The following is a 20,690-nucleotide window of genomic DNA, read 5'->3' as shown; positions in this document are numbered from 1 at the left end:
TAGATAATTTTTAAGAGTTTCAAGGGGCCCCCAAACCACAAAGTTTGAGAACCACTAGACCAGGTCATTCTTTCTCAAGCATTCTCCCCTAGCATCTTCATAACTTCTACAGAAGTCCTGTTTCGCCTGATGACTACCAGCTATTAATTTTCTTAGACACCCTTTGACCTTTATAAACTTCATACCCTCACAGTAAATGGAAACTCTGCATGACGTATTCCAAAGGGAAGAGACCCATGAGAATAACGATGATGAAAGCAGACGCGAATGATACATTCTAGCAGGATCCCGCTGCCCGCTGAAGGCTCTCGGCCTGAAGCCGTTTTCTCTTTGTTAACAAGGGGGAGAGGTTCAGAGGTGTCCGGGAGATACTAGCACCAGCCTGCGACTTTCTTCTTGAGCTTCTCAGGATGACAGAGAGGAAGGAATCAACTTTCCGACTTGGTGAAGCCATGTTTGTAAATGGGGTGACTCCGCTCGCCATCTCCTCTCAGCCCTCATGCTGTCTCATTGCACGGAACGGTGGCATGCACCTCCCCCTGGGGGGTCCCCGAGCAGATGGTCTCTCAAGACCCTCCAGCCAGCACAGGTCAGGGCCAGCTGATGAGGCCCCACCTGCTGAAGTGGGACTGAGTCACACCCGTCATGGGCCCAGAGCGGGGACACAGAGCCACAGCCGACACCTCTTCGTTAGAAAACCGAGAACTGCAAGATTTGCCAGTGGTGGTGAAAGGCTGCCAGGGTTGGGGTTCAGGACGAAACTCTGGGGTGAGGGCAGGTCCAGAGGATCAGCAAGTCCAGGCTACTACCGGGTCCGCCGTGAGCCTTGGAGCTGGGAACCCAGACCCCCACACAGAGACGCACGCACGGACAAGCCTGCTCAGAACTCAGGCTGCCAAGGAGGGGCCCTAGGACATAGTCACAGTAGCCAGTATTTAGCGAGCGCTTCCCATGCACTTCAGTTCATTTAATGTTTGTAACTATTACCATTTCACCCTTTTATAAAGACAGAAACCAGAGGTCAGATGGCTTACGAGGTTGGCCCAAGGTCACTCAGCTGGTAGGTGGTACAGCTGGGATCTGAACTCCAGCTGTCTGGCTCCAGAGCTCATGCAGCACTACTTCCCACCTCATGCTCTGAGGGGGAAACTGAGGACTGTGTAAAGGAGGTGGGACCTTGTCCAGGGTCACCCAGCAAGCCTGGGGGCAGCACCAGGCCACAGCCCTGGGCTTCTGGCTTCTCCTCGAGGGCGAGGTCTCGGAAAGCTGGCACCTGGGACACTCTCCAGCAGCCAGCCCTGGCTTTCCTGAGCCCTGCTGCTAAGGGGACGGTGCTCCCAGGGGGTGCCCACTCTGGGGACCCAGTGTTACTGTGTTGATGCTGGCGCTGTTTATACATGAGGCAGGTGGGACGGCGACAGGTGTGAAAAAACAAGGGTGACAAATAGTCTTGTCAACCAAAACACTGGCGAGGCAGAGTGGCACCCATGGCTGTACCCCAGCTGGGCCAGGCAGAGTGCCAGTGGGCCACCCTGGGGCGGCAGGAGGCGGAAGGCATGGTGGGACCAGGCTGGATGCCGGCTCCCCTGGCCCCCAATGCCTGGCCATGAGAGAGGAGCACAGGGCAGGGGGAGGCTGGGAACTGGGTGAAGCCTTTGGGGGCCTGTCTCTCATGTGAGGTCAGCAGTGGCGGGGATGGTGGAGAGCTGCACCCCATGGGGTCTGCAGGCAGCTCAGGGCCAGGCGGATGGGAGCTGCTCAGGCCTGGGTGCGACCACCTCGGCGGCTTTCTCCAAGGCCTGGAACCAGCGTGCGTGGCCTCCCCTCCCCGCTTAGGCTCCACCGTCCTCATCTCCCTGACACTGACCCTGGGTGGTCAAGGGCATGGGAGGGTGGTCAGGGGTCTCAGTGTCTGAGGCTCAACTCTGCTGCACGGGGCTCAGTGAGGAGACCATGGGCGGTGGAGCCCCTATCCAGGTGGGGAGAGGTGTGCCAGCCCTCACTCTCTGAAACTGCAGGGCCACGAAGGAGACCACCCGCTACCCCTGGGCTCAGGTGCATCTCCCCTCCAAGGCCACTCTTGCTTTCCTCTGTCCCTCTGTCTCCTCTCTCTCCTTTCCCACGTCCTCTGCCCCAGTCCCAGGCAGGGTAGAAGCCAGCCCCACAGCACCTTTGTTGCAGTTAGGAAAAAGTGCTTTCCTCCGGGCTACATGGCCTGGCAAGGGGAAGGTGGGCTTAGTTTCAGCCCTCTCGTGGGCCCTGGGTTAGAGACCCTTCCGCAGGCCAGCGCCTGCCTTGCAACTGAGCTGGAGCCCATGGAGTGTGAATGTGAGGTGCACCGCCAGTCGGCCAAGGCTCCTGAGATGTCAGTGTGCCCCCTGAAAGCACGCGATGACAAAGTCCTGGGCGGCGGTACTGCCATAGGATGGAAGGAGCTGGCCCGTGAATCACCGTGTGGAGGAGAGCCACCCGCCGGAGCGCCTGCCCCGGACTATCGGGTGGGCAGGAAAGAATCTTCTGTGGCGTCTGAGCCGGGCAACGCCAGCGCTGTTGGTGGCAATAGCCAGGGGTCCCCTGTCTCTGTGTCCTGCTAGTGTTCCTCCTCTCCCGCTTCCTGGACAGGAAACAGATTGGCCTCTCAATAAGCCGGAGAAGGGCAGAGGCCGGTTTTCTGGAGTATCGAAGAATCTGTGATCCCGCTCCACTCCCCTGCAAACAGGAAAGGGGGCCCCACAGCAGCGCCTCCCGTGCCTCGGCCACTCACACACCTGCCACGGGCATGACTTCTGTTCAGCACCGTATCTACAGGACGCCACAGGGCGCACAGTAGGTGCTCAAAATGATGGGAAAATTCGGCTGGGTTTGGATGCCACCCACGCCACAACTGACTTCATGTTTTTCTTTAGACTTGTATCTACTTAAACGTATTTTTAAAAATATTTTATTTATTTATGTATGTATTTGAGAGAGAGAGAGTGAGAGAGCACGAGAGGGGGGAGGGTCAGAGGGAGAAGCCTGCTTCTTCCTCTCCCACTCCCCCTGCTTGTGTTCCCTCTCTCGCTGGCTGTCTCTCTCTCTCTTTCAAAAGAACAAATAAAATCTTAAAAAAAAAAAAAAAAAGAAAGGAAATGTAGTATCACCAACAATAATATAAGCAAAAGGATATTTGATAGGTTAGTTTTTATCTTTTTTTTAGAAGACTTGATGTATTTGACAGAGAGAGAGAGAGACAGAGTGCATGTGCGGGCATGAGAGCAGGGGGACAGGCAGAGGGAGAGAGAGGGACAGAGAGAGAATCCAAGCAGACTCTGCACTGAGCACAGAGCCCAACGCGAAGCTCAATTTCACAACCCTGAGATCATGACCTAAGGCGAAATCAAGAGCTGGACGTTTAACCGACTGAGCCATCAGGCGCCCCAGTTTTTATCTTTTTCTAATATGCATTAAAGTTAAGAACTACTGAGATAAAAATCAACATGGGCATCTGTCCTGCTGGCTACAATCCGCCCACTTCCTCCACTCGGGAAGTGCCTGCTCGCAGCGTGAGGTGTAAGGCAGGTACCGGCAGGCGCATCCGCAGCCCTCGGAGCAGAAGGAGCACGCCCAGGAGCCAGGGACCTGGCTCCAGCCCCTAGGCGACGGGGGTTCATGCTCTGGCCTCCCATCCTAGGTCCGTCCCCGACACTGATGTCCCCCGGAAGCCACTGTCCTCCCCGCTTCCTCCTTCTGTCCTGCCGCCGCCCTGTCCTCCTCCTGCCGGGGCTTTCACTGCCCTCCCCATCCCCGGCTGCCGGCTGCTCTCTTCTCCTGTCTCTGGGTGCTGGGCCCTGTGGATGCTGCTTCCTGGCCAGGGTGCTGTCTTTCAGGTCACGTTAGTCCACTGCGAGCTGTCTCCCATGTGGGCCCCTGTCCCTCCACCCAACATTTAAGTTGCCAAGGGCTCGGTCCTCAAACCCCTTCTTGTTTCCGTAAGCCACCTTCTCTCTGGGCAGGATGCCAGCAGATCCTCCCCTGTGCAGGGGCTGCTGCGTGACACCACCTGACCCCAGGTTGGTTTACTGGCTCCTCCACTTGGCTTGGCACGTTCTGGGTCAATCCCACCCTCTCACCTGCACCTGGGTTCCCAGGCCACAGCCTCCAAGCCCACCTTCCTTCCTGTCTCGGTCCTGTGATTGCCGCCAAAGCAGCAAACAACCACTGCTATTTCCTTAATTTTTAAAAATGACCTCGAATGGACTCATTTGAAATAATCAGCTTATGCTAAACAATAACATCCGTGAAATCAGAGGTCTGTGTGCTAATTTTTCTAATATACACTAAAATGCATAGAAGTCCTCCAACAAAAGCTGTTGGTCTGTATGAAGGGCCAGGTCATCTGGAAAGCCTGTGCCACTCTTTGGGGACACATGGCCGTCTGCAATGGTATTTCTGTGCTTCCGGTCATGCAAGCTGGAGACCCTGAGGCCAGCTCCACTCTCTTCCCTTTCTCTGTCCCTCCAGCCATTCTGATTCCCGAGAACTGTCATTTGCCCCCAGAAAGGTCTGAACTTTGACCCTTCCCATCTCCCTGCAAGGTCAGTCTTGCCTCTCCTCCATGGATGACAGCAGGGGTCTAGCCCAACCAGTCTCCTGGCCTCCAGGCTCTGTCCCTTTAATCTACTGTCAAGAAGGCATTTAATCACACCTGAGCCCTCAATGGCTCCCGAATTTTGTAACCAGGGCCACCTCACCCACCACCTACTAGAACTCGTTCTGTTTCCCCACGCTCCTCAGCCACCTTGCCACCTGCCGCCCTCCCTTTGGAGGAACTGGGTAACGACCTTTGCAGACAGGGACAAGGAGAACGGAGGGAATGAATGGCACAGAGGCCTCGGTGGGCAATCAGGAGGGTGGGGGCAAGTCAAGGGAAGCAAGCGGGAGTGAGTGGCAGGAGGGCCTTGGATTTGTGGAAAATGCCAGGATCTGGCCTGCAAGGGCGCCTCATTTCAACTCCGTGACTTAGTTTCCTCAGCTACAAATGGTGGTGTTCTCCATGCCGTGCTCCCGTCCCAGGGTGTGTGAGAACCAGGGTCGGGATGAGCGTGCTCTCCGCTTAGAGCGTGCTGTATGGGTGCGCGTGTATGCGTGGAGACAGTGTCATAGTATGAGTAATAGCTGCAGGAATGTAGGTCTGCCTGGTCAAGCCGTCTTTGTGAGCTAACACAGGGTACACAAAAGGAGGGACACGAAGAAGCTTCTGAGGGTAGCTGGCTCATCACACCTGGGGTGGCTCTGCCCAGAGAGCAGAATAGTATCTTGTACTTTGGGGGTCTCCCTGGGCCAGATGGCCCCTGTACCACCCACTCGGAGGCCCATCCTCCACCTTCCAAGTTGAAAGGGACTGGGGTTGCCTCTTCCAGGAATCTGGGAGACAAGGGGCAGGCCTTCTCCACCTTTTGGGCCTTAGAGGCTGGCAGGGAGGAGTCCCCAGGAGGGAGGGAGTGGCCCCTCCCCAAGAGGATGCTGGGGGCTATTACACAAGAACCAGGCCTGTTTCTATAGCACAGGGGGAGACTGGGGTGGGGGGCGATGCCTACAGCCAGCCCAGGCCAGAGCTCTGCCCAGTAAGTGCCCCCAAGATGGCCCAGGCTGGACAAAAGCTCATTCTTCAAGGGCAAGACCACTGCTTCAATTAGCTCTCCTCCCAGGAGCGGGTCCACTGATCCCCTAAAAGGCACAGCAGGCTCCCGAGGGCTGCGGCCCCCTGAGGCCCCAAGCCTTTGCTCCAGTCCCAGCCACATTGTGCCCAGAGGCCCCATGCTGCTCTTTTCACTCCCTTTGCCTGGCCAGCAGTAGGCGATGCCTTTGAAGTTGGTCTTCTGTTCCAATTGGAAACTTTGTTCAGCACCAAAATTAGAGAGGCTGCACAATCAGCTTGCAATTTAAAATGCCACCCAGGCCTCTCCCAAGCCCCCCCTTTGCAAAATGTCATCTTAATTAGATGGAGCCAGGCTTCATGTTTTCCGAATTTCTCTAGGACATTTCTCTCCTTGTAGTTATTTTTACCTTCAGCTTAAGGTGGGGGCAGGGGGCAACGTGAGGCTCATCTGCGGGTCTGCGTACACCTCCATCCTCCAGCCACTGGGGTCAGCTGCCCCCGGCTCCCCGGGAGGCTGAAAACACTGATCTGCGAGCTCTCCTGGGATGTCTGTTGAGGGTTCTTCCTCTGTTTAATGCAGCACAACACCTTCCGGACCTCTCTCCTGGGCGCGGGGCTCTGCTAGGGGTCGGGAGGGAACACTGCGGAGGCTGGCTGGCTTGGCCAGCACTGTCCCCAGGGAGTGTTCAGCCAGCCACCCGTCCAGGGGCCCAGCCCCTTCCTCACTCAGCCTGTCATCGCTTTCCTGCCGAGACTCTGCTGGCTGCCCTGCTTGGAGTGCTTGAAGGAGAGTCCCCAAAGTGCGGGCCACTGGGGACCCTGTATTAATACCCCTGAGTTACACCTGGGAGGTTTCCAGTTCTCTTTCAAGGATTCTGACTAATCGTGGGTAAGAAAGCTTCAGTTTGGTGCCATGAAGTCTGTGGCACTCCTGAACTCCTGAACACGCTTATCAGCTCCTTGAACAAAGAGAGGGCAGGCTGCTTAGGGTGGGTCTCCTCTGAGCTCCCCAGGCATCTTACAAATGCTGACCCACAGCCCCAGCCTACTCTAAAGGAGTATGTCAGGGAAGGCTCCCATTAGGGACCGAATTGTGTCCCCCCCCTTCCCAGATTCATATATTGAAGCCTTAACCACCCAGGACCTCAGAATGTGGCAATACTTGGAGGGAGGGTCTTTAAAGGGGTAATTAAAGTGAGGTCTTCAGATTGGGCCCTAATCTATTAGGGCTGGCGTCCTCGGGAGGAGATTAGGACACACAGAGGGGAGACCATGTGAAGACACAGGGAGAAGACGGACATCTACAAGCCAGGGAGAGGGGACTCAGAGGTAACCAACTCTGATGACACCTCAATCTCAGATTTCCAGCCTCCAAAACTGTGAGAAAATAAAGTCCTGTTGTTCACGCCACCCAGTCTGTGGTACTTTGTTGAGGCAGTCCTAGCAAAATAACAGAGCTCCCAAGATTGGGCTGGGAGCAGGGGTTCTCTCTCCATCATTCCAAATGCTACCCACAAAGCAGTGCAGGGTCTGGGTCCTGCCTCCCCTTGAACCTCATCCTGGGGGACCCTTGCCCTCAGTTACCACCTGCCAGCCACCTTGCCCCCTTTCTAGGCTTTGCAACACACATGCAAGTCCATTTCCACCTCAGGGCCTTTGCATGGCTCCTTCTGCTACCTCAAGTCTGCAAGACTGGTTCCTTCTTATTTCTTCTTCCAATCTCGGTTTAGTATATGTGCTGCCCGAGCAAGTGCTTCCAGTCTCAGTTTAAATATAACTCCTAGAGAAAGCTCTTCCTGACCACACCCCTCCCCATCTAAAGCAGGTGCTCCTTGCTGTTCTTTTCCCTGAATTCTCTTCTTGAATAGTACTTATCACAATGTGTATTTAGATATGTTTGTTTCCTCAGTGACTCTTTCTCTTCCTAGAAAGATCGTGAGTTCCATGAGGGCAGGGCCTGCCTCTGCTCTGTTGCCCGCTTAATTCATTCACAAGGTGTTGCTTGTGGAATGAATGAATTCTAGGCCATAAGCTCAGATGGATACCAGGTACCACCCCCTCGTCCTCGGGAGGCCCAGCGGCACAAGAAGGAACTGAAGGTGGGGCCAAGAAAGCAGAGAAGGGACCACCCAGAGCCCGCTCTCAAGGTCTCTGCTCACCTCAACAGGAAACGTGGGGAAGCGAGGTTAAGAGGCAGACGGGTCGTGAGAGAGGCCAACACGCCACAGGTATGAATGGAAATATGACGCCGGCTGACCGCACCTGTCCTGGACGCCTCCAGAGCAACTGCAGGCAAGTGTGCTGGCCCTACTCCAGCGGAGGGGGCAGGGTCCTCTGCAGGGGCCCCCTCTGTCAGCTGAACACTGACAACCACATCTGCGTGGAAAGCACATGCACAGCTCACAGCCAGTCCAAGATGGGAGCTCGGAGAAATTCTGCAATTGAGTCATGCCCAGGCCAGGGCTGTCTGCAGGGTGAAGGGGTTTGTTCTCTTATATCAATTCCAAACCCTCTGATATTCTTCTTAAGAGACTGTCCGGCTTGGAACATAGGGATCCTCTGCTTTTCGAAAGTTCACGTTATGCCACTTCTCTTTTACGGAAGACCCACGTTAGTACCTGTTTTCACTAACCAGAAGTCATCCAAAGAGGATTTTCGCTTTTACAGAAACAAACAAAAACCAGCAAAAACAAGCAAAGCAAAACCAGCATTCAGCATTTCTTTTGCAAGGAGCCGTGACAGAGGCAGCATGGACCCCGAGCAGCGAGCGAGAGGGGCCCTGCCAAGCTCCTTCCCTGGAAACTATACCCAGCGTCTCAGCATCTCAGCTGCCGTAGCTTTGGAATGTGTCTCTGAGCCTCTGTGCTTCATCGCCATTTCTTTTGTGCCCTCGTTAGCAAGATGTGTTTCAAGGTATCAGAAAAAGCCTAACAATTATTCGGGGGGTTTTATTTTTCCATATAAAGTAATAGTAATTGCTTCTTTGTTTTACGTCATTTCGGCTTACAAAAGGTCTCATAGGAACGCTCTGCTTTTGGGTAGTGGGAAAGACCTGTCCTGCAAATGAAAACTGAAGAAAGAACACGAACTTCAGAAAAGTGGAGAATGTTTGCCACCATTAAAGAGAGAGAGGGAGAGGGAAGGACCAACTTTTGAGCCTAACTCTGTAATTATGTCCACATGGGCTCTTTCCCCCTTCAGGAACTGTGGGGAACCAGTCTTCTCTCATTACAGTTGATGGACATGAGAGCTTTAGCTCCCAAAAAGTTAATGTTAATTAAAAAAAAAATGTGATGTTATGTTCCATGCATCTAATATATCCCTTATTTTGAATAGTAAAGAAGCAAATTTTCATTAATAGAAAATTAATATCTCCCAGGATCCACTGAATAAATGGCAAACACCTCAAGAGTACCAGCTCAAAGAGGGACCAGTGCTCTGCCTGCCTGGGATGGCCTCAGGTCTTGGTCATCCTTAGAGACAAGACTGGAATTGGGGGCAAGGACTTAAGCAAGGAAAGAACAGAACACAGGTGTCCAGCTGGTGGGCCAAGCCCCTGAGACACAAGTGAGGCAGAGACAAGGGGCTCATTGAAGTCTGGGGTTGCAGGATCTCTGCCCAGCCCCCCAACCCTGAATAAGGGTGGCACTGCGTACCTTCTAGGTATGGGTTTCCCTGGACCCTGAACTCCTATACCAGACGCCTTCTTGCATTTGGGATCTACCACTGAGCTGGGCACACAGCAGGGGCTCAGGAAACATTTGCTGAACAAATGCACTTGGCAGGGAAAGAGTCAAAAAGGAATGTGCCGGGGCCTGGAAGACTTGGGGTGGAAATAAGTGTTCTCCCCACTGTGGCCTTCCAGGTTGCTCTCCCCTGCTGTGTTCTGTAAAGCAAGGGAGCTGTACCGGGTAGACCAGAGGTAGGAAGCTGGCTTCAACTTAAGGACCAACTCTGATCATGGTGTTGGCTCCCTGGGGCACTGGTTACCTGAGACGAGTCAGGCGAGGTTCAGCGCTGTGCTTGATAAGCAGGGACTGCCAGAGTGAAGGGCTGGTGGTCAATGGTAGCCCACACGCCACATCTCCGCCTCTCTTTGAAGGTGATCATGTCTGAGGTCACTCTGAAATGCTACAACTAGCATGCAAGCACTTAACAAGTTCAACCGTCGTGAAGGGCTCTCCAGCCCCGGGGGGTGAAGTCTTTACCCAAGGCCTTGCCACTCAACATGCCAGCTCCAGCTCTGCTGCCTCTAGGCTGGGCTTCCCCACCTTGCCCGTGTCATAGAACATGACGGCACCGTACAGCCCCTTGCAGCAAACGTAAGAGAGGATTCCTTGAGCATGCCTGTGGTGCATTTCGTGCCCCAGGACATGATGGCGGAGGGTCTCTGCCATGGGAAGGCTCTGTGCCAGCCCCCATTCCTGGTGCTGTTCTGAGGTCCTCTACTGGGCTCTGGAGCACAGTCAGCTGCTGAAGGGGCTTCCTTGTGTCAGTCTGGAACGTAAGATGGCGATCCCCTCTGGGGGAAGGAGCTGTGTCTTCCCTTGGTGCACCCCACCCCGGCCATGGGCCAGGACACAGAGCTGGCCACACCAAAGGTGGGTGTGAGGTCATGTGAAACTGTCCGAAAGTGGCAGAATTAGTGGTTGAAGGCTGCTTACAACGCCTATGGCCCTCTTCCCCGGACTTCACCTTGATTGGCCCTCAGAGGTCCTGTTTCAGGCCAGGGGGAGTTCCAGAGATGGTGCTGGGAGGTACATGAGCCGAAGCTGGGAAGCTAGATGACATGTACTGGGTGTGCGCTGAATGGATGCTGGCCACAGCATTGTATCCTCCCAGAAAAATTTTAGGTGGAATTATTTATAGATAGAAAAAAAGTGTTTTTCCATGATTCACTCAATTAATTAGAAGCAGCTGTTTTTAATAATTTGGGGGCATGGAAGAAAAGGGAAATGTCAGGGCAAGACATATGTCTAAAGTTAAGGACACAGGTTAGGGGAGGAATGGGTCCACAGTGATGGTCATCGGGCAGGCGGGCTGTGCTCCAGGCCCCTTCTGAGCAGCAGCCAGCACAGGACCCCCATCACACAGGGCACTGCTGACCATGCACAGGAGCTAGACTTTTATTTTGGGTGTGGTGGGAAGCCAAGGGAGGGCGGCGGGAGAGCTGGAAGGGCGGCCACAGAGAGAACACCAAGGAGGGTTATGCAGGCACCAGATGAGAGATGGCTGAGGTTTGGGGGAACGCCGGAGCTGGAAGCGCCCTTAGACATGATGCTGTCTACACTCCCTCATCACACAAGTTGGCAAGGGAGGCACAGGGAGGAAGGGGTTGGCTCAGGGCTACAGGCTCAAAGGCGGCTCCGCGGCTGGCTCCCAGTATAGAGGTGGGAGCAAGCCCAGACTAGCCGGGAAGCAGGAACGTGGGGCTTGACGGTGAGGGAAGGAGCAGGTGGTGGTGGAAACCCATCGGGGAGAGGCCACAGTTCGCCCTGCCGAGTAGCCAGGGCCCAGGGAACTTTAGCCTGCCGAGGCTGGCGCCGGTGTCCCTGAGAACTGAAGGCTGCAGGGGGAGGGGGGTGTCAATGGGGCTAGAAGAAGCAGATTCTGAGCTGCGGATTGAGAAGACTGCTCACACCCATGAGAGACGGGACACAGGAGCCACTGTCGGGATGAGGCCGGCGGGACCTGCGGGTGGGGGCTCTCAGGGCCCCAGGATTTTTGGCCCACGCCCACGCTTGCAGACAGCAACACTGTGAGCAGGGATTGGACTTGGGGACCAGGCCTTCTCAGCTCTCTGAGTCTGTCTTCATCTGTAAAATGGGGATGAGAGAAGCACACACCTCATCGCATGCTGGGAGTTTGAAATGAGTTCGTGTAGTCAAGTGCTCAGCGTGACACATAGTAAGAACTCAACGTAATGGCCACTGCGGTTTATTAATCACGTTTGTCTAGAGCCGCTCTGATTGAACCCTTCCATCAAGCACAATGGCTGAGATGTGTTCCACTCGGAAGGACGCACGGTAAGAAAAGTTTAAGTCAGGAGCTTAGCTAAAAACAACTCGCCAAAACAAAACACAAAAATCACAACAGCCAAATTAAAACAACAAGAACAACAACTGCCAATCTCTCTTTACACACAGGCACACGCATAACAATAATGAAAAAAATCACCTGACTTCTCAGGAGTCAACAGAAACATGGCCCTGCCTCCTGTGGCCTCTTTATGCCCTGGACAAGCACCTGAGAGCAAGGCCAAGGGAGATGAAGTTCAGGAGGTCCCTGAGCTGGAAGCTAGCGCTGGCATGGGTCTAGACCTTTCCAAGCCCCAAGGCCTGTGCTTTTGGTTCTACCACACCTCTTCCGGAAGAGCCTCGATCTTCAAAGGCACATCCGAGTCACCCCAATGGACTTCATGAAGTGTGTTACACGGTCCAGCAACATTCCCGGGGGCTCAAAATGGAAAACCCTCAATCACCTGTATTGCTCGAGTGGGTCGAACTCTGTCTCCTAGACAGACCACCGTAGCTCTGGTGCTGTTAGCCACTGCCGACGCTAGCCAGTACGGATCGCGGTCGGCATCAGTTGGCCCGTGTTCATACGGCCGCAGAGGCTGACGTCACAGCGCTTGGAAGTCTACGGGGATGTGCCCTCAGCAGAGACAGAGCCACTTGGGCAGCGAGTGGGCTGGTGAGAACTAGCACCCTGGAGGACCAGTGGGGGCAGGGGTCAGGCTTCTGGAACTGACACTGCAGTTCGCTGGGAACCCTGACAAGACAGTGGGAGACGGGTCAGACCCTGATTTGTAAGATGACGTTCAAGTAGAACTCCTCTCATTGGTGGTTCAGCTGGTAGCCCTGAAGCAGTCCAAGGAAACTCAGGAATACCTACGGTACTGCCCCAGACATGCCATCAGCTCCATCAAGGCTGCCGGGCCGAAAGCAGGGGGGTGATTTTCATACCTAGCTGTATAAAAGTGTATGTTTTAAAAGACCTTCTTTTATATATATATATATATATTTATATATTTATATATATATATATATATATATATATTTGTTTCGTTGCCTAGGAAAGTAATTTTTTTTAGGTTTATTTATTTAAATAATCTCTACACCCAATGTGGGGCTTGAACTCACAACCCCAAGATCAAGAGTCGCATCCTCTACTGACTGAGCCAGCCAGGCACCCCTAAAAGATATTCTTTTTGCTTCTCTGGGATAAACCAAACAGGGAATCATAGCATTTTACACACGAGAAAGCTGAAGTCTGGAGAGACGAGTATTTTACCCAGTGAGATATCTGCAGGTGGGTAACCATATAGTTTGGTCCTGGCTCTGCCACTAACTGTCTGTGTGACCTCACCAAGCCCGAGATATCCAATCTGTTAAATAGTTCCAATTTCTTGGGGGTGTCGTAAGGATGCCAGGGACGAATATAAGCCTTTTAGGACAGTGCGGGACACATGGTGGGCAGCCAGCAGATGTCAGCCATTATATGCCACGTGGCTGGCCAGGGGTGAGCTGTGGCAGAAACCAGGTGGTTTCCACCTTGACTTCAAGCAGCCACCTGTTTACTGCACCTGCTTCTTTAAATCCTTTCCACGGTGAGACCACAGTCTGGCTGTTCTAGTTTGTTTTTCTTCTCTGAGCTCTAATTTTCATGAGAATTACTCTTCTCAGAGGCTTCAGCTAGCAGCTTACACGTTGGCACATAGTAGGTCTTTAATGGAACGTTTTCAGGATTATAGGTGGCCCCTTTGAGGGGGCTTTGAGAAAGCTAGAGGCTCTCTCCTTAGAGAAAGTACACAGCCATACACAGAACCACACCCAGAACTACACATCCAAATGCACACGTGCACACACACATGCACACACACACACATGCACGCACATGCACACACACACGCACACGCACACATGCACACGCACGCACACACACGCACACGCACACACACCAATTTTCCTTTTCAAAATTTTGGGGGTTACAGCCTCAGAATCTCTGGTTAGGAACCTGGCAATCATAAAACACAGGGATCCAAATGGTTTCTAAGCCACAAGAGTTGTTCTGATTGTCTGGGGCCTGGGGAAACGGGGCTGATTTCTCCCAATGGAGCAGGAAGCCTGGCAAAGTTGCCTGTATGACTATCCCCTCCTGCAGAAGAGGCTGGTCCCTCACCGTCTACGTCGCGTGGAAGAGGCTCTGCGGCCGGCGCTCCATGCAAATTTAATAATGTTCTGAAGTCTCGGTCCCACATAAATATAAATGTGTTTCCAACTCCGAGGCTTCAGTTATCAGGAGGAGGCTTTCAGAAATCATTCAGGGAGTTATTTGATATACTGACTAGATGGCTTATTGGAAAAAGTGATTCAGAGGCAAGAACGAAAGAAGAAAAGGAAGAGCTGGGAGGTGCCAGGGGACGAAGAGAAAGGGAGGAAAGGGGGGCCTTGGTGGGGGCGGGGCCGGGAGTGGGGGGGCGAGACAGTCCGCAGGGTGACTGCCAGTCACATGCAGCGCCATGCCAGGCCCTTTCTGAAAAGGCTTTTATTTGAGAGAATTAGATGCCGACTGGAGAAAGAAGGCCCAGGGCCCCGCTTCCCCAGAGTGGGATTCACCTCCATTAACCTTTCAGTAAAGAGCCAGAAAAGCCTTCTTTCTCCAGCAGACAGCCCAGAAAGGGGCTTCACCTTGGGAGTGAAGACGAGAATGTTCACCTGGGCTGTGTGTGCTGAGCCACCCTGGGGCCACTGACCTGCCTTTGCAGTCAGCCAGGCCTGGGCCTTGGTCCTGGTCTCTGTCATCTATCAGCTGTGTGGCCACAGGCAAGTCACTCACCCTTTCTGAGCGTTAGTCCCCTTATCTATAAAATGAGCACATCACAGACTCAGCGTGCTCCTCTGGGCGGGTGAGCGTTCTCAGACTTCCGTCCTCTCTGTCCTGCTTTCAGAGGTCCTGCCTGATCCATGCACTAACCCTGCCCTTCAGTGCACGGTGTTTTGTTTTGTTTTACTTGACTCACTTCTGAAAAAAGTGAAGTCCTGACTTTGGCCTTCTAATATCTTGGCGATCATGAGCTGACTGGGCTACATATTTTTTGGAGTCATATTAAAACAGATACGTCACTATTAAAATGTAACATGTCAGTTACAGTAACACCAGAAACAACAGGTCCTGGCACAAAGCTTCATTTATGGGGTAGGTGGTCACTTCCCTGCCATCATCACTGTCACTCGGAAGTGAAGGCTGACAGGGAGGTGACAGTGGGGCCTGTCCAGGCACATGCTGCAAGAACTCTTCCCTCCATCTGGGCTACTAACACCCTTCCTGCCAAAGCCTGGACCCCAACCTGGGTTCCTCCTTCACCTGTTTCTCCCCACCTCACCCATCCTACCTCATGTCTACACATACGGAAAAGTGCCCTACACAAAAACAACTACATTTTATTGTCTAGTTGTACATAAGGAGGGAATGTGCCCTCCCTGGCCCAGCACAGCTGCACACATTGTCGTCTTCACAACTCCTTCCCCCAATTTGGTAAAACCTGGAATTCTAAGGAGGGAAAAAGTACTCCATCCAGCACTGCCTGGTTATTTGTCAATTCTGCCTAGCTGACTAACCCAGAATTTCCTAATTACAACTCCACCAGGAAGCTGTAACAGTTTCATTAAAAAAAAGAGAAGAAAAAAAAAACACCCTCAAATTCAAACCTTAGCAAAAATTCTCACCTTGTGAAAACAAACAAACAAGCCAATCAAACACAGTGGGTGCCCTGTGCCCATGGCCTCAGTGCAGCTGGAGTCTGTGCAGAGAAACAGAGTTGGGTCGGACTCAGAAGTCCCAGGTCCAAGTTCAGGATCTGGACTCACCATCGGTGTGATGCTGGGCAAGGCCCTTAACCTCTCTGAGCCTCGCTGCCTCGTCTGAAATGCGGGTCAAGGTGGGCTGGCTGGTGAGGCTGAGGTATGGACGAGGGGCAGGGTGTGGGTGCCTTGTGAGGTGTGGGGCACCACAGAGACAGCAGAGGTGTGGCTGTTTTCTGGTGTAAGGGATGACTTTTGGGCCTGGCCTTGATCGAACTGGGAGGCAGGGAAAATTTATCTGACACCCCCCCCCCCCCCCCGCCCCGGGCACAAGGAATCCCATATCCTACTCCCAAAGGGCTGTTTTCTCAGTTGGCCGATGTCTAATCATCACTGGAAGATGATTCTCCATCCAGGGGTTTTAGTACTTTAACCAGGATTCCTAGAGACCTAAAAGCCTTTAAAACCCAAAGGGCTCCATCTCTAACTGGGCGTTTAAGGCGTGGGGGAGACACTGTTGAGTGGGGCTCCATCACCACTTTTTGGATAATATGCCTCTTGCAGGAAGAGGTCTGGGATGATTACAGCTTCCAGAGAACTGAGAGCCTCTCGTTTTATTCCTAGCAAAGGAATTTGGGTCCCAGAACCAACTCAAACTCTGACCTGGAGCCTCGGCCAGCTCCCACCACAGGCTCTGTGTGGTTTTCCAGGAGTCCCTGAAAAACCAAGGCACTTTGCCTAGAGACAAAGGTTTGCTTTCCAGTCCCTACCTGCCCCAGGTCCTTGCCACCTGGGCCGGCAGGCTGTGGTTGCCAGACAGCTGGCAGGTTCTGGGGACAGGTGACCACCTGGGCACAGGCACAGTCTTTTGACCTTTGGATCCTAGGCCTCAGCATCTGTGTGTCCCCCGGGGAGGCGCTGGAAACAGGCAGAGCCCAACCACACTGCCGAAGCTACTCTAGAGTGACCAGTGAGCCATTTCTGGATCCCTGTTCGGGCAGGCGCCCTGAGCACAGCTTTGTTGAGGCCACTCTAACTGGACTCCACAAGGGAAACAAATGCTGCTCCCTTCAAAGCTGAAGGGCTTTGTTTAGCTGAGCTCTTCCCAGGAGCCTGTCGCCCTGGCAACGGGTCTTTGGGGGATTTACATCTCCTGCATCACAACAGGGAACAGCCACTCAGCAAGTGGTGGGGGGAACCCACAACACAAAACCCCTGCACCTTCCTCCCACCCCAAGAGTGCGCCCGCAAAACAAAACAGGATCAACAACAACAAAAATCTCCCACAAGCCCATTTGGCCTTGGCTGGCGATCGGTCAAACAGGAATTCAAACTTAATCAAACTTTCATGTCTCCCTTGTAAAGCTCAGGAAATCAGTAATTGGTTTTATAATTGAATTTTCTGATCACGTATTAAAGGCATGGGTCCTGCCAAAGGCCAAGGAATGGCCCGTCTCCAAGAAGGACAGCCAAGGTCCCTGACGGAGGCTCTGGAAGGTAGAGGAGGAGAGCTAACGGCTGGTGGGCTAAGAATAGAGCCTGTTATTTATAACCAGAGAAGAAGCTAGTGACAGCTGAGTCTTGCCCTTACAAAGTGGTCTCCCCCAAACAGCCACCCCAGGAGCCCTGGGTTTCTGGCTTAGAAAGGAAGTCTTTGGCAATGACGGCTGTGGTGCGTGGAGCGCAAGATGGGGTCGGCAGAAGGCAGGGGGACCATCCTGGTAAGGAGTTATTGCAAGAGCTCTGGAGAGCAGGAGGAGGCCTAACTGGGGCAGGGGTCTGCACGGAGAGACAAAGAAGATTCAGAGGCCATTCTGGAACAGGAAGTGAGGGGAAGGGGGAGTCCGAGGTTTTTTTGGCCTGAGAAACTGGGAGGGAGGTGGTGTTTTCAGTACAAAGGAGAGTAACAATACACATATATATGGAATCATTATGTTGTACACCTGAAACCAACATCATGTTTTATGTCAAAGAACAAAAGAAGGTAGAAGAAGGCTGCTCTGTGTGGCCAGTTTTGCACGGGCTGCAGTGCCTGGGGTCTGTTGCCGAGAGGTCTTAGCGACAGGGGGCTAACAGGCACGACGGGGCTTTTGTGTGCTCTCGCTAGGTGCTTTGCAATCATCGTGTCTTTTCATCTTCACACCAGCCATTTGCCAAGCCACAAAAGCAAGGCTCAGAGAGCAGAGGTGAAGGATCTGTGGGGCTGAGACTAGGACCCGACACTGTCTGATCCCAGAGTCACAAACGCAAGCCCTAAAGCCATTCCACCTCTTTACTATTCCACAGTATTCTACAGCCGGACAGAAATAATTGGTAAAGGGGTTCCCAGCACTCAAAAGGGACGTAAAGGCTAGGACGGGAAGCTTGAGTCTGCAAATCGACATTCACTCTTCCATTTGAAAACATTCATTGCAAAGGCAAGCCACAGTCTGGAGAAAATATTCACAATACATATATTTGACAAAGAACCTGGATCCAGGATATATTTTTAAAAAACTCTTACAAATCAATAATAAGAAGACAAAGAGGCCATTAAAAGGAAAGAATAAAATATGTGAACGGATCCTTTACAAAAGAGGATATATGAATGGCCAAAAAGCACATTAAGAGGTGCTAAATATCATTAGTCATCAGGAAATGCAAACGAAAATCACAGTGAACTACCGCTCCGTACAAACTGGAAGAGCTAAAATGAAAAGGGCTGACAATTCCAAGTGTCAATGACAGGTGGCACAAGCAGGACTCTCCCACATTGCTCATGGGGTTTGAGATAGTACAAGCGCCTTGGACCGCAGCTCGGAAGCTTCATACACGGTTCGCATACCCCTGCCACATGACCTAGCAATTCCACTCCTAGATATTTACCAAGAGAAGTAAAAACACGTGTACACGAAACCTGTACATCAATATTTTGGCAGCGTTATTCCTATTAGCCCCAGGAAGGAAATAATTAGATGTCCAGCAACAGATGAATGGATAAACAAATGCTGGTCTGTTCTGGGGGGGTCTGAAGCCTGGTCACAACGAAGTACCCAGGTGTTAAGGAGAAAGACAGCAGTGCGAGTCCTGAGCCAGGCAGAGGATCTGGGAGGGCCGAAGCTTGCAGGCATCTAGATCATATTCTGTCGAGTTTGTGTGTGTGTGTGTGTGTGTGTGTGTGTGTGTGTGTGTCTGTGTGTGTCTGTGTGTGTGTGTTTTAAGCAAAGGCTTCTGCAGTGGTTGAGACAGTTGCCCTTAAGGTCTGTAGGCAGGGTCCCGCACAAAGCACTAAGCTGGCCGCCTGCCCCAGGCACACGGGAAGCCCGGGGCAGGGATGTGGCCTGCTTCAGGTGGCCTCCTAAGTTAGCCCCAGATTCAGGACTGTAACTGGACTCCCCTTGGAGAGCCCGGCTTCAGAGTCAGGCACATCAGGCTCAGAGCCTGGCTCTGCTGCTAGCTGGACACGTGACTTAGCCTTTCTTTGCTCATCTATAAACTGGCGTTAGTAACATCTATCCCAGGGCTACTGGCACAGTTAAATGATATGATGCAGTTTTTCCTAGTAACTAACAATACTAGTAACTAGTACCTAGTGAGCAGATAATATGTATCATTCGACACCCTAATCGCCCTCTCCCCTGTATATATTATGGGGACATGTTACAGAGGAGGGAACCGGTACAGACGGGTCATACAGCTGGGGAGCACTGGAACCACAGTGCATCAAGGCAGACTGGCAGCCGAGCCTTTCCATCCCATGTAATGTTCCCAAACTCAATCACTCATGTGCCACTTTTATCCCCATATCAGTACAGCCCCCAAATTAGCTTCATCTTGAGTGATAATTTATGCAAAATTATGGGTTTTATGTGTTAGTGATTTTTTTCTAATACACATTATCATAAATATATAACCTCAAAAGTAAAAATAAAAGGTTTGTATGTATCACTTAATCTCATAGCCACCAAAGTATGTGCGTCATGCCAGAGAAGCAGTGATATAAAAGGAGAAGTCCCTGGAACACTGGCTCACAGCATATGGGGCCCAGGCCCCAGGGCTGTCATGCACGCCAGTGCCAGGCCAGCCCATGTTTACAGAGCTGGGATAAAGGAGCCAGGGCGAGAAAGGGACGCTCCATCTCACCTGCCACCAAGTGAGCTTGAAGCTTTGCTCCACCATGTCCCAGACAATCAGCGCTCTCTAACTTCTCAGCTGGATCCCAGTGTGGGGCAGGAAACAGGGCCAAAGGAGCCAGAGAAATGGACCTCTCCCCACACTGGAGGCGGTGCTTTGAGGAGCTGGAAGCCATTCGGCTAAAATTCACATCTGAGCCCTGGGCCAGACACTGGCCCCCTATGGTCAAGAGCATTTTGACTCTTCTTCCTGAGGTCATAGCCAGACATTTCCCAGACCTCCTGGCAGTTAGATGTGACCCAGTGACCAAGTTCTGGCCAATGAAGAGTGGCCTGGCCCCCAAAACCTTCCCTTGTAACTTTCAACGTGTCCAGCAGAAGACCCTGAGGGCCTGGCAAAGCCACAGATCAGAGAGAAGGAGCTGGCTCTTGACGGCGTGGACCAGCATCCCCCACCAGCTTCGACATCAGACCGTGATGTGAACGAGAACCAGCCCTTTACTGTGTTTAGCTATTGATATTGTGGACTGGTTTGTTCCAGCAGGTGAAGTCGGGCATTTTTTGAAGTGTCGAGGAACTTCTGTAGCTACTGTATTGGGACTTAGTCCTGGGGAGGTACCAACTCTTTCTCTAGTATTTCTGAATAACCCTGGGCCCCCCACCGCAGAGCAGACTTGTTGCCCCTGAGCCAGGCACAGGCAAATCCTGGCTCCATTTTATGCACAGCGTAGAGAAAATACCAGTGTCTTTTGACGTGGTTCCGGGGATGTGATGGGATGGTGGACACAAAGCACTGAGGACGCAGTGGGCGCCCAGTGTATGGTGGTCTCCCATCCCGTTGCCCACGCTCATGCCATGGGGCTGTGGGCACAGCTCTGCACACAGCCTCAGAAACCCCCAAACCCAGGGACAACTGCAGTCTGGGTGCAGGTCAGGCTGCAGACTGGGTGAGAACCTGTTGGCAACACTGGGAGAGAATGTCCTCAAAGCAGGAAAGACCAGTTCCTCTAACCCCAGAAAAGTGCAAGTCCCCAGAGGAGAAGAGGCAAGAAAGAGGAACAGGCCCAGAAAGGAGAGGGAGGCCCAAGTGAGAGGGCAGGGGCAGAAGTGGGTGGGACATCTAAAGGACACCATCAA

General features: G+C 52.6%; 1 protein-coding gene across 2 annotated transcripts in view; it reads right to left on the bottom strand.

Annotated features, from left to right (window-relative positions):
- The window catches only part of GNAO1 (G protein subunit alpha o1), a 165,101-nt gene that overhangs the window by 41,124 nt on the left and 103,287 nt on the right, over positions 1 to 20,690 (bottom strand). The gene's annotated exons all lie outside the window — the stretch shown is intronic.

This window comes from Ursus americanus, chromosome 21, assembly GCF_024610735.1.
Source record: "Ursus americanus isolate L20-20 chromosome 21, mUrsAme1.1.p, whole genome shotgun sequence".
Lineage (NCBI taxonomy): Eukaryota > Metazoa > Chordata > Mammalia > Carnivora > Ursidae > Ursus > Ursus americanus.
The sequence above is the reverse complement of the archived record's forward strand: the minus strand, read 5'-3'. Positions and strand labels throughout refer to the sequence as shown.